The sequence below is a fragment of the Heterodontus francisci genome, chromosome 26 (genome assembly GCF_036365525.1).
Source record: "Heterodontus francisci isolate sHetFra1 chromosome 26, sHetFra1.hap1, whole genome shotgun sequence".
NCBI classification, from domain to species: Eukaryota; Metazoa; Chordata; class Chondrichthyes; order Heterodontiformes; family Heterodontidae; genus Heterodontus; species Heterodontus francisci.
The window spans coordinates 26,675,847-26,689,935 of record NC_090396.1 but is presented as its reverse complement, the minus strand read 5'-3'; the positions used below and the strand labels follow the sequence as shown (position 1 = coordinate 26,689,935).

Sequence of the window (14,089 nt, the reverse complement as noted above, 5' to 3'; positions counted from 1 at the left end):
TCAGTGATTGGCTGCAGCCATGCCTTTTGCTGCATAATGGTCACATCTGTGACACTCAGTGGTCCAGATGTGTTCCATCCGGGCAGTTCACTGGCATTGGTTTGAGATGCAGCACTCAGTCCTGGGCGTGAGTGCATGATCTTCCAAGTGATATGTCTTAACTAAGTCCTTTGTGTATACACAGGAGAAGCGGGCACATAATGTCCGAGAGAGGCACTGGAACAGTGGCAACGTGGCCAACCTGACATATCTGAGCAGACTGGATGCTAGCAGGGGAGGATGGAGGACGCTGTATAGCTGATGGCGAGGCCAGGGCATCTGGCCAGGAGAGTGAGTTCCCCAGTATGTGTTTGAGGGGCGGCGGGGAGGGGGTGTGGGAGGAGGGGTGGTGGGGCGTGTAGTGCGGCGATTGTCTCAGGCACTGAAGGGTGCTCTCAAACGTGAAATCACACAGATGCACCCACAATGCAGTATATAACATGTCATCCAGCCAGGAGTGTTGATCACCACTGATCATTCTGTTTTCCCCTGCACAGCAGCGGCCAGGAAGCATGTCCGGGGCTCATCCGTCCACCTCTGAGGATGAGGAGGGGACCTCAGAGGGTGCAGCGTCACATCCTTGTCCTGCACCAAGCACCAGCTCAGAGACATTGACCTCGGTTGGGATGTGGGTCTCCTCGGAATCATGGTCACAACCTGGTGTCAGCACCACACAATTGCCGAGCCAGCTGTCAGAGGCAGTACCGGCATGCCTCTGACAATCGGAGGACTGTGTGAGGCCAAGCTAGTGCAGAGCCACAAGCTGATGACGAGCCTCTGATGATATCCATTCGGCGGGAGCTGCTTCAAGTGCAGCATGCAGTGTGTGGAGATCTGGCGGAGTTACCAGAAATTTGTGTGCTATGACTCAGACACTGGAGATGTCCACCCAGGGCCTGAGTGCCGCACATTCTCTGTCATATGTCCGTCTGGCTTCCTCCATTGACAGATTGATGGCTGTAGTGGAGGGGCCGATCCTGGATGCAATGCATAACCTCACAGCGAGAGTGGCCTCCTTGGACCAGAGCATCAGAGAACGGAATCTGACGCGCAGGAAACAGTTTGAGGCTGCTCATCCCTCTGAGGCTAGCACTGAGGACCAATCGAGCCTCAGGAGGGCACAGGGGCAGCAGATTTCAGATGGGAGGCCCTCTCAGGGCACTCCTGATGCATCCTGCAGCTCCTTGTCCCCTCAGCCAGTGACATCAGCACCACAAACTCCCAGGGTGTCAGAGGGTGTTTCCTGAGACTCCGCAGAGTCACCTTGACATGCTGCGGCCCGCACGGCCTCGGGCAGGCAGAGGACGTCCTCCAAAGTCATCCAGAGCAACGCGGCAGCCTGATCAGCCACCTGTCTCTGGTGTGGCTGGCAGCGAGGGGTCGTCCACACGTGTAAGCACTCGCAAACATTTTTTAAAAATCACAATAACAGCAATCGGGGGTCACTGGTGCAATTTGTAAATTTTTATCTCATGTATCAATGCACGATAAGTAATTAAACTTTTCACTTGGTATTTTTACATGTCAAACGTCATTACTGATGTTGTAGGCGATATGGTTGCACTACATGAGAAGGGTTATTTGAGATGTGACACATTTGGACTGGGTGGTCTTTGGTGGAACGATGTCCCAGTTCAGCTCAGATTTCCCCCGAGGGTGGGTGCCTCTGTCCTTCCAGCTCCTGCCATTGACTCCTCACAGACTGCCATGTCGGTTTATGATTGATGGGGCTCGATGCAGGGGAAGCACCTGAGTATTAGAGTCTCCCGGGTCTCTCTTGCACTCAACTCTGCCTGACCTTCAGCTCCATCTCCCCGCTGTTTAGGTGGCTACAGCCCCTCTTCCTCATCCGTATCACCATCCTCGTCTGAGGAAGCCTCGCACTGACCTTCATCATCTTCCAGGGAATCTCCCCTCTCCATCGCCAGGTTATGTAAGGCTCAGCACATGACAATAATTCTGGAGACCCTTGATGGCGAGTACTGCAGGGCTCCACCTGAGCGATCGAGATGCCTAAATCTCATTTTGAGAAGACTAGTGTCATTCTGGTGGCTGCCTGGCTCTCATTGTAACGTTCCTCTGCATCATTCCTTGGGTTCCTCACCGGTGTCATCAGCCATGTCTTCAGCGGATAACCCCTGTCGCCAAGTATCCATCCTTGCAGGTGTGCAGGAGGGCTGAATTATGCTGGCGCCTGGGAGTTCCAGAGAATGAAAGCACTGTGGCTGCTCCCAGGGTAACGTGCACACACCTGCAAGATTCCCTTCTGAAGGTCACAGACGAGCTGAATATTTATTGAGTGGAACCCCTTGCGATTAATGAAGGCCCCCGATTGACCTGCAGGTGCTCTAATGGCCACATGCGTACAGTCTATTACGCCCTGCACCATTGGGAACCCAGCAATGGTGCTGAAGCCTCTGGCTCACTCGGCCTGACTGGCAGTGTCCATCTTGAAGTTTATAAAATGTTGGCATGCCTCAAAATGGCTTCAGTAACAACCTTTATGCAGTGAAGCGCTGATGCTTGGGAGATTCCGCACATGTCTGCCGATGAAGCCCGGAACTAGCCTGATGCATAGAAATTCAGTGCTACTGTTACCTTCAGTGCGACCGGCATTGGATGGCCACCCACGCAGTTTGGAGCAACCTCCGCTGCCAGCATCTCACACAGAGATGTGACAGTCATCCGTGACAGGCGCAGTCTTCTTCGGCACTGGCGTCCTGACAGTTGCAGGAAGCTCAAACGTGGGTGGTAGACCCTGCCTGTTGGGTAGGCTCGTCTCCTGACAGGTGGCTGCACCCAGGTCACTGTGCCACCTTCTCCACCTCCTCCATTACGAGGCCACATTGGGCCAACAGGTTGCGTGTTCCCCTGGCCAGTTGTCCTCCTGTCCCTCCTTGGGGCATAGTCCTCCTCATTAGATGAGCTGCCTCCAGAGTGAACAATTCCCCTTGCTGCTGTGTCCCACAGATGGTATTACTTCAGGTCTTATCAGCCTGCTGTGAGGACAGGCACACACAACCGCTCCCTCTCAACCAAGAAATAAATACTGCTGGGGCCCTGATCAGGTGTTAGTAAACACTCAGATGAACTCTGATGAACAATCTGAAAGTACCACAAACTGTAAAGTCACACAAACGTTAAAGTCACACAAAGAAATAACATTGAACAACGAGCTAACATAACAGTACCTCCAATTCCCTCACCGATTCACTGCCTGCCTCTCTTTTAAACTTGCCGGGTTCTCGAGATGCCCCTCGACTCGTTTTATGGCCATAAAATCTGACAGCCACCGTTGTTAACTGCTGTTTTAAATACCTCAATTGCCCTTTAATTGATTGTAAGCGGACTGCGAGTGGCGCCTTGATCTCGCCCGCCGTCCAACCATCGTCAAATGGTGGTCGTGCGTCATGACATCGGGAACCAGACCCAACGTCGTCGACCACCATTTTACGTCTCAGACGCCTCGTAAACCTCCCATTTTTAAGTGGTAAAATTCCGGCCAGCGTCTCCAGGCAGAGGATAAGCTTCCTTGACATGTCTGAACACCCCTGCCTTAGGAGATATATCAGGCGGTGCCAGACATTTACAGCCTACTGAAACAGGACCTGGTGACCATGCTGTCAAAGTCACCGCCACCCTCAACTTTTTTGCTTCCACTGCTCTGCTGGAGACATTGCAGGATTTTGATATCAGCAGCCCACAAATGCATAAGACAGGTGACTTGATCGTTGTCTGTCAGGACTAGCAACTATATCAACGTTGCAGATGATTCCCAGGAAGCTGCCATGCTGCTTTCGACCTGTGGCAGTCCAACCTCCCTGATGTCTTCACACCACGCAGGCAGAGTTACTGGCTGGCTGCTCGGAGTCGAGGAATATCCACTTAATACATCTCAAAAACCTGAGGAATGAGACCCAAGAGCACTACAATCAAATGCCACATCACGCCAGATCACCAACGAATGTGCCATCAAACCAACTATCTGCACGCTGAGGATGTGCTTCAGGTACCTGGACAGAGCTGGAGCTGCCGTCCAGTACACACCTGCCAGGTTCTCCAGAATGCTCGTACTGTGCTGCACTCTGCACTACATTGCTCAGCAGTGAGGTTTGGACCTGCTGAAGGAGCAAAGAACAGAACGCAGAGCCTCTTCTCAGGATTCCGAGGAGGAGGAAGCCGAAGAAGACGAAGCGGAGGAGGATGAGTGGGAGGAAGGTGAAGAGGGAAATGCACCACCAGTTGCTCACATTGCTGCCTGGGATGGCCTGATTATTGTGAGGTTCTCTTAGGTTCCACCAGTGCACCCAACTAACAGCCCACATGCAACAGCCAGTTTTTGTGCTCCCCACCATCACTCATGGCACTAACACAAAGCAGTCCTGCAAACAACCAAGTATCCCTTTCATATCCCCTCACTGATCGCTATCATTTCATGTCTTCCCATTCGTCATCAAACAACTTACAAAAAAACTTGCCAGCCATCAACCTAGAATGGGTAAGATGGGAAAGTGGCGCAAAATAATAATAATGTGCTTTAAAGAATATAAATTTAACAATATTACATGTCAAAGACACCCATGTGTATTCCTTTGTGCACTTCTATATGGTACTACCACTTGGCTTCAGCAGAGTTAGAGGCAGGCTACTCAGTTCTCTGCTCTGACTGAGAAGTTCTTGGCCAACTGGACTTTGGTGCCCATGAGAGCCAAAGATTACTCCAGTTGTACCTGTTGTTACGACTGAGGTGGGAGGTTTCTTTAATAAACAACAAAATTATCAGTTTATTTTCAAAGACTTAACCAGTAAGGAAGCAAAGCATTAACAAACAGATTGTCTTGACAGGGTGGATGTGGAAAGGATGTTTCCCCCATGTGGGAGAATCTAGTACTAGGGGTCACTGTTTAAAAATAAGGGGTCACCCATTTAAGACCGAGATGAGGAGAATTTTTTCTCTCAGAGGGTCGTGAGTCTTTTGAACTCTCTTCCTCAAAAGGCAGTGGAAGGAGAATCTTTGAATATTTTTAAGGCAGAGGTAGATAGATTCTTGATAAGCAAGGGGGTGAAAGGTTATCAGGGGTAGGCAGGAATGTTGAGGAATTAGTTCAGCCATGAACTTATTGAATGGCAGAGCAGGCTCGAGGGGCTCTCCTCCTAATTCGTATGTTCGTATGTATGTTCGTAATGAAATATGAAAGTTCCCTCTTTGAATTCCCTGCACACCCACTGAAAAATATACAGAAATTCTCTTTGCAGAGATCAGTTACAAAAAAGAATACTCTGGCCAAATACTTGTTAATTCTGGAAGTAAAAAGAGAAGATATGGAAGGATATCAGTTGTCCCTTTTGATCTAGCATCTGGGTATACGGAGACGGTCACTGGGATCTTTTCTGACGCAGTTCTTTTCAGGCGGCATTGAGAATTAACCTGGCAGGTTTTTCCAGCTTCTTGGGAGAGATGCAGCACCATGGATTTTAACTCTCACACTGGATCTTTGCAGGGTTTTTTCAAAGAGGTAGAGAAAGAGGTGAGTTGGATGTTTTTTCCTTGGCAAGTTGATGTCCAACTGTCTTCAAAACAGTTCACACCCCAACTGAACTGAAAACAATATCCAAACCCCAAACAAAAAGTCAACCTCTTGACCTCCATAAACCTTGACATGTGGCTTCTCTGTAAACATCTTCCCCAGGTCACCAAGGTTTCTGTTGTTTACTGAGCTTAAAGCACATGATTTCCAGCAGAGGTTGTTTTCAAACAGCAACTCAGAGTCCTTTCAATGAACTGTCAACAACAAAGCAAAGTCCAGCATTTACAAAATCATCAGCCTTCCAATAAATCCATCTCCACAATTTAAATATGAATCCTCAAAAAACGTACTTGACAAAAAATATAGAAGCATCTTCATACACTGTGTAGGGCCAGATGTGGCCATTGGGAGATGAGGCAGTATGTGCAGTACAGACTGGGCGGGCGGAGGGGGGATGGTGGTGATGGTGCGCAGGGAGAAGTGGAAGTGCTTTGAACTGAGTCCCAATTCCATGTTTGATTTCACCATTATCCCTCTCATGACCCAGTCACACTTACATTGAAACATAGAAAATAGGAGCAGGAGTAGGCCATTCGGCCATTCAAACCTGCTCTTCCATTCATTATGATCATGGCTGACCATCCAACTCAGTAACCTGTTCCCGCGTTCCCCCCTTATCCTTTGATCCCTTGCGCTCCAAGAGCTATATCTAACTCCTTCTTGAAAACATACAATGTTTTGGCCTCAACTGCTTTCTGTATTAGCGAATTTCACAGGCTCACCACTCTCTGGGTGAAGAAATTTCTCCTCAACTCAGTCCTGAATTTTTTACCCCGTATCTTTAGACTATAACCCCTGGTTCTGGACTCCCCCACCATTGGGAACATCCTTTCTGCATGTACCCTGTCAAGTCCTGTTAGAATTTTACAGATTTCTATGAGATCCCCCTCACTTTTCTGAACTCCAGCGAATATAATCCTAACCGACTCAATCTCTCCTCATACGTCAGTTCCGCCATCCCAGGAATCAGTCTGGTAAACCTTCGCTGCACTCCCTCGATAGCAAGAACATTCTTCCTCAGATAAGGAGACCAAAACTGCACACAATATTCCAGGTGTGGTCTCACCAAGGCCCTGTAAAATTGCAGCAAGACATCCCTGCTCCTGTACTCTAATCCTCTCGCTATGAAGGCCAACATACCATTTGCAATTTTTACCGCCTGTTGCACCTGCATGCTTACCTTCAGCGACTGGTGTATGAGAACGCCCAGGTCTCGCTGCATATTCCCCTCTCTCAGTTTGTAGCTGTTCTGATAATCTGCCTTCCTGTTTTTGCTACCAAAGTGTATAACCTCACATTTATCCACATTATACTACATCTGCCATGCATTTCCCCACTCACTTAACTTGTCCAAATCACCCTGAAGCCTCTCTGCATCCTCCTCACAACTCCCCCTCCCACCCTGTTTTGTGTCATCTGCAAATTTGGAGATAATACATTTAGTTCCCTCATAGACGCATACAGCACAGAAACAGGCCCGTCGGCCCATCGTGTCTGTGTCTCAATCATTAATATGTATTTTGAATAGCTGGGGTCCGAGCACCGATCCCTGCGGTACCCCACTAGTCACTGCCTGCCATTCGGAAAAAGACCCGTTTATTCCTACTCTTTGTTTTCTGTCTGCCAACCAATTTTCTATCCATCGCAATACACTACCCCCATCCCATGCGCTTTAATTTTACACGCTAATTTCTTATGTGGGACTTTGTCAAAAGCCTTCTGAAAGTCCATATAAACCACATCCACTGGCTCCTCCTCATCAACTCTACTAGTTACATCCTCGACAATTCTAGTAGATTTGTCAAGCGTGATTTCCCTTTCGTAAATCCATGCTGACTCTGCCTGATTCTACCACTGTTCTCCAAGTTCTCTGCTGTAAAATCTTTTATAATGGACTACCGACGTCAGGCTGACTGGTCTATAATTCCCTGTTTTCTCACTACCTCCCTTTTTAAATAGTGGGGTTACATTAGCTACCCTCCAATCTGTAGGAACTGTTCCAGAATCTATAGAATCTTGGAAGATGACCACCAATGCATCCACTATTTCTAGGGCCACTTCCTTAAGTACTCTGGGATGTAGATGATCAGGCCCTGGGGATTTATCGGCCTTCAATCCCATCAATTTCCCCAAAACCATTTCTCTACTAATACTGATTTCCTTCAGTTCCTCCCTCTCACTATTTGTGTCCTCCTTTGTGAAGACAGAACCAAAGTATGCACTTAGTTGGTCAGCCATTTCTTTGTTCCCCATAATATATTCCTCTGTTTCTGACTGTAAGGGACCTACATTTGTTTTCACCAATCTTTTTCTCTTCACATACCTATAGAAACTTTTACAGTCAGTTTTTATGTTCCCCGCAAGCTTACTCCCATACTCTTATTTTCCCCTTCTTAATCAATCCCTTGGTCCTCCTTTGCTGAATTCTAAACTGCTCCCAGTCCTCAGGTCTGTTGTTTTTTTCTGGCGAATTTTTATGCCTCTTCCTTGGATCCAATGCTATCTCTAATTTCCCTTGTAAGCCATGGTTTGGCTCCCTTTCCCGTTTTCCTTCTGCGCCAGACAGGAATAAACAATTGTTGCAGTTCATCCATGCGCACTTTGAATGTTTGCCATTGCCTATCCACCATCATCCCTTTAAGTAACGTTTCCCAGTCCATCATAGCCAACATGTGCCTCATACCTTCGTATCATATTATGGTCGCTCATCCCCAAGGGGTCTCGCACATCTCGATTGTCAATTATTCTTCTCTCATTACACAATACCCAGTCTAGGATGGCCTGTTCTCTAGTTGGTACCTCAAAGTATTGGTCCAGAAAACCATCCCGTATGCACTCCAAGAATTCCTCTACGCTATTGTGACTAATTTGATTTGCCCAATCTATATGCAGATTAAAGTCACCCATAATTACAGATGTTCCTTTATCGCATGCGTCTCTAATTTCCTGTTTAATGCCATTCCCAACATCACCCCTACAGTTTGGGGGTCTATATACAACCCCCACTAACCTTTTTTGCCCCTTAGTGTTTCTCAGCTCTACCCATACAGATTCCACATCGTCAGAGCTAATATCCTTCCTGAATATTGCGTTAATTTCTTCTTTAACCAGCAATGCAACTCCACTGCCTTTTGCTTTTTGTCTGTCCTTCCTAAATACTGAATACCCCTGGATGTGCATTTCCCATCCCTGGTCACCCTGCAGCCATGTCTTTGTAATCCCGACTGTATCATATTGGTTTACATCTATTTGCGCGATTAATTCAAAGAACAAAGATCAAAGAACAGTACAGCACAGGAACAGGCCATTCGGCCCTCCAAGCCTGCGCCGATCTTGAACAAAGAACAGTACAGCACAGGAACAGGCCATTTGGCAAAATTCATCCACTTTATGGCGAATGCTCAGCGCATTAAGGCACAAAGTCTTAAGGCTTGTCTTTTTAACATTACTTGTCCCCTTCCCACTATTTTTCACTGTGGCCCTGTTTGATTCTGGTCCTTGATTTCTCTGCCTATCACTTTTCTTATTCCCTTTACTGTATTTTGTTCTTGTCTTTGATCCCCCCTCCTCTGACTCCTTGCAAAGGTTCCTATCCCTCTGCCATTTTAGTTTAAACCCTCCCCAACCATGCTAGCAAACCCTTGGACATCAGTCCCGGTCCTGCCCAGGTGTAACCTGTCCAGTTTGTACTGGTCCCACCTCCCCCCGAACCAGTCCCAATGCCCCAGGAATCTAAAACCCTCCCCCTCACACCATCTTTTCAGCCCTGTATTCATCCGATATATCCTGCTATTTCTACTCAGACTAGCACGTGGCACTGGTAGTAATCCTGAGATCACTACCTTTGAGGTCCTTTTCAACTTACTTCTTAACTCCCTATATTCTACTTTTAGGACCTCATTCTTTTTTTTTACCTACGTTGTTTGTACCAATGTGTACCACGACCACTGGCTGTTCACCCTCCCCCTTCAGAATGTCCTATAACTGCTCTGAGACATCCTTGACCCTAGCACCAGGGAGGCAACATACCATCCTGGAGTCTCGTTTGCAGCCACAGAAACGCCTATCTATTCCCCTTACAATTGAATCAACTATAACTATTGCATTCCCACACCTTTTACTCCTGCCCTGTGCAGCAGAGCCAACCATGGTGCAACGAGTTGGGCTGTTGCTGCTTTCCCCTGAGAGTCCATTCCCCCCAATAGTATCCAAAGCAGTATATCTGTTTTGCAGGGGAATAGCCACAGGAGATTCCTGCACTGCCTGCCTAGTCCTCTTGCTCTGCCTGGTGGTCACCCATTCCCTTCCTGCCTGTGGGGTCTGAGCCTGTGATGTGACCACCTCTCTATTTGTGCTATCCACGATACTCTCTGCCTTGCGGATGCTCCACAGTGTCCCCACTGTGCTGGAGGACACTTTGCTGCAGATCAGTGGGGCAGTGCAAGGCAAACAAAATATTCCAAGACATTTATCGTCCCTCTTTAAAAATGGTCTCTTCTGTTGGGTTTATTCCTGACTATCTTATATTTATATTTATGGTCTCTAGTTTTGGACTTTTCAACAAGTGGAAGCATTTTCTCTATGTCTACCCTATCAAATCTTTTCACAGTCTTAAAAACCTTTATCAGACCACACCTCATTCTTCCCTTTTCTCCAGAAAAAAGCCCCAGCCTGCTCAGTCTCTGGTGATAGGTATAACTTCTCAGTTCTGGGATCATCCTAGTAAATCTTTATTGCAGTAATGTGAGTCAGTCCCAACTGCAGATTTCCTGTTAATAAAGTTGTTGTTTAGCAACACGACTATCGCTGGTTCTTGATCAGTAGCAATTCAGAAATATTACTGGCTGCAGTGTGGATAAATATCTCTGCATATGTTACCTAAGAATCTAATTATATTGACAGATTGGAGACAACAGATTAGTCTCAACAGTGATAATGCTGTGGGATAATGACGCCACTTCTTAATGCACCTTCTAGGATTTAAAAGACAGCAACAACAACTTGCTTATATACTGCACTTTTAATGTGGAGAAACATGTCAAAGACACTTAACAGAGACATAAGGAAAAATAAATATTGTGCCAAAGAAGGGTAGATTAGGAGGGGTGACCAAAGACTTTGTCAAAAAGGTGAGTTTTAAGAAGGGCTTTGAAGGTCGATAGGGAGGTGGAGTAGTTTAGGTAAGGCATTTCAGGTCACAGAGCCTAGACAGCTGGAGGCTGTCAGGTAATGGTGGCATGAGGGGAGGGGTGGAAGCATAAGATACCAGAGTAAGAGGAATGGAGAGTTTGGCGAGGGTGGAGGGGTTACAGGCTGAGGAGGTTACAGAGATAGGGTGGGGAGAGAACACAAGGATTAGAATTATAAATCTGAGGTGTTGAGGGACCCAAAGCCAATAGTGAAGAAGACTTGGTGCAGGATCGAATAGGGGCCATAGAGTTTTGAATAAGCTGAAGTGCATAGAGGCTGGCCAGGAGAGCACTGGAATAGTCAAGTCTGGATATTACAAAGACATACTTCTAATTCTCCCTGTGCTCATTGTATCCCAGACATTTCAGATCTGTTTCACACTCAAAATGTTATACTTTACACATACAAATGGGAGAAGGAATTGCCATTTTGAAACAATGAACAGAATTGGGTGGAATAATAAAAGTTTCAGAAACCTATCTTTGTTTTTTGATTTTGTTTTGCAAATAAATTCTGTTTTTTGTGTGTGAATCAGCACTCCCCACCCACAATGCACATTTCCTGAAGAACTCACCATCAGACTGGAGTAATATTTAAAGGAGAGGCATTTTCATAATGAACTGATTTTGACAGGGGAAGGAAAGACATTAGAACCATATTTTGATCACAATGGGATCAGTCATGAATAACACCATGATATCTTTCAATGTGACTTGTGATGTCTCTTCCTTTTTGTGTGTTCATCTTCAGCAGAATCTAGTGGGACCTGTGGCGGTGAACTTGAAGGCGGGACCAGGAGAAAATTCAGATAGATGAGCCTTCAGGTCAACTGGGATACAGTTAGTGTGAAACGCACAGAGAGAGCAGAATTCTTAAAAAGCATTTTTTTTTTAGAGATACAGCACTGAAACAGGCCCTTCGGCCCACCGGGTCTGTGCCGACAAGCAACCACCCATTTATACTAACCCTGCAGTAATCCCATATTCCCTACCTCCTACCTACACTAGGGGCAATTTACAATGGCCAATTTGCCTATCACCTGCAAGTCTTTGGCTGTGGGAGGAAACCGGAGCACCCGGCAAAAACCCACGTGGTCACAGGGAGAACTTGCAAACTCCGCACAGGCAGTACCCAGAATCGAACCCTGGTCCCTGGAGCTGTGAGGCTGCGGTGTTAACCACTGCACCACTGTGCTGCCCAAAGGACAACTTTTTTAGCCATTACGTAGCAAGCCCAACAAGTGAGGAGACGGTTCTGGACTTGGTTTTAGGAAATGAAGCTGGGCAGGTGGAAGAGTTATAAGTTGGGGAGCACTTTGGTGGAAGTGATCATAATTCAGTTAGGTTTAGGGTAAATATGGAAAAGATAGAGCAGGAATAAAAGTTTTCAACTGTGCCAGATCAGTGGTAGGCATTCAGGGAAGAGATCGTGAGGGTTCAGAGCAAGTATATTCCCTTAAAGGAAAAGGGTGGGGCTAACAAATCCAGAGTCCCCTGGATGTTAAAGAACTTAAAGGAGAGGATAAAGAAAAATGGGAAGCTGATGACAGATACTGGGACTCAATACTGCAGAAAACCTGAAGTATAAAAAGTGTAGGTGTGAAATGAAAAAGGAAATTAGGAAAGGAAAGAGAGGGCATGAAAAAATATTGGCAAGTAAAATCAAGGAAAACCCAAAGATTTTTTATAAATACTTCAAGAGCAAGAGGATAACTAAACAAAGGGTGGGGCCTATTCGGGACTACAAAGGTAACCCGTATGTGGGGGCGGAGGACGTGGGTATGGTTCGTAATGAATACTTTGCATCTGTTTTCACAAAAGGGAGGCACAATATTAACATTGCAATCAGGGAGGAGGAGTGTGAAATATTAGATGAAATTAACATAGCGTGAGGACTGAGGTGGGAGGAGTGCACTGTCTTTTCTTGTTCCACTTCTCCACAGGTCATGACATATATTTTTAAATGTTTACCCAGTTACCGATACGGTCACTCATAGACTCTACACTTTATCCCAGAATTAAATACACCAACCAGGTTTCTTTAATAAACAGTAAAATAATCAGTTTATTATAAAACAAGACTTATCCAGTAATGAAGCAAAGCATTAATACCCAGATTGAAATATGAAAGTTCCCTTTTTAAATACTCCACACACACACTGAAAAAAATAAAGAAATTCTCTCTACGGAGGTCTGTTTAAAAAAAAAGAAATACTTTGGCCAAATATTTGTTAATTCTTGAAGAAAAAAAGAGAAGATATGAAAGAATATCAGTTGTCCCTTTTGGTCTGACGTTCAGGTATACGGAGACAGGTAACTGGGATCTTTTCAGAAGCAGTTTGTTCTGGAGATGTCGAGAAATATTCCTGTAGTCTTTCCAGGAGAAATGTTGCATCAGGGGTTTCCGTTATCACACTTTGGATTCACAGGATTTTTTCAAAGAGATAAAGAAAGAGGAGCTAACACGTTGGATTTCTCAAGGTCTCTTAGGGAGGTGCAGGAAAGATGAACTGGGGGTTTCTTTTCAGCAGGCTACCAAACCAACTGCTTTTCAAAACAGTCCACATCCCAACTGAACCAAAACCGTATCTCAGAAGTGAAACCACCTCCTGACCCTCATAAATCATGTCACTTCTCTGTAAACATCTCCCCCAAGTAACCAAGTTTTCTGTTGTTTATTGAGTTTCAGGCATGTGATATCCAGTAAAGGCTGTTTACAAACAAGACCTCTCAGTGTCCTTCTAATGAACTTTCAACAAATACACAAAGTCCAGCATCTATGAAACCTTCAGTCATCCAAAATGAATCCATTTCCACACTTTAAATATGAGTCCTGAAAAAATGTTTAACAAAATATGGAAGCACTTTCATAATAGTGAGAGAGGAAATATTAAAGGGTTCAACATCTTTGAAATTAGATACATGTCCAGGCCCAGATGAATACAGTGGTATACAGTAAGGAGGGAGTTTCCCTGGGAGTCCTCAACATCGACTCTGGACCCCATGAAGTCTCATGGCATCAGATCAAACATGGACAAGGAAACCTCCTGCTGCTAACCACCTACCGCTCTCCCTCAGCTGACGAGTCAGTACTTCTCCATGTTGAACAGCACTTGGAGGAAGCACTGAGGGTGGCGAGGGCACAGAATGTACTCTGGGTGGGGGACTTCAGTGTCCATCACCAAGAGCGGCTCGGTAGCTCCACTACTGACTGAGCTGGCCGAGTCCTAAAGGACATAGCTGCTAGACTGGATCTGCGGCAGGTGGTGAGGG

General features: G+C 46.1%; 1 protein-coding gene across 5 annotated transcripts in view; it reads left to right on the top strand.

The window, feature by feature from the left end:
- Positions 1-14,089, top strand: part of LOC137384234 (S-modulin-like) — a 34,545-nt gene that overhangs the window by 5,713 nt on the left and 14,743 nt on the right. For 2 of the 5 annotated variants that reach the window (XM_068057948.1, XM_068057946.1), the window contains exon 2: positions 185-330. The exons of 2 other annotated variants lie outside the window; for them this stretch is intronic. The gene's annotated coding sequence lies outside the window, so the exon portion shown is untranslated. Of the gene's footprint in view, positions 1-184; positions 343-14,089 lie in introns of all 5 variants that reach the window. One more of the 5 variants, XM_068057947.1, reaches the window with a different exon arrangement.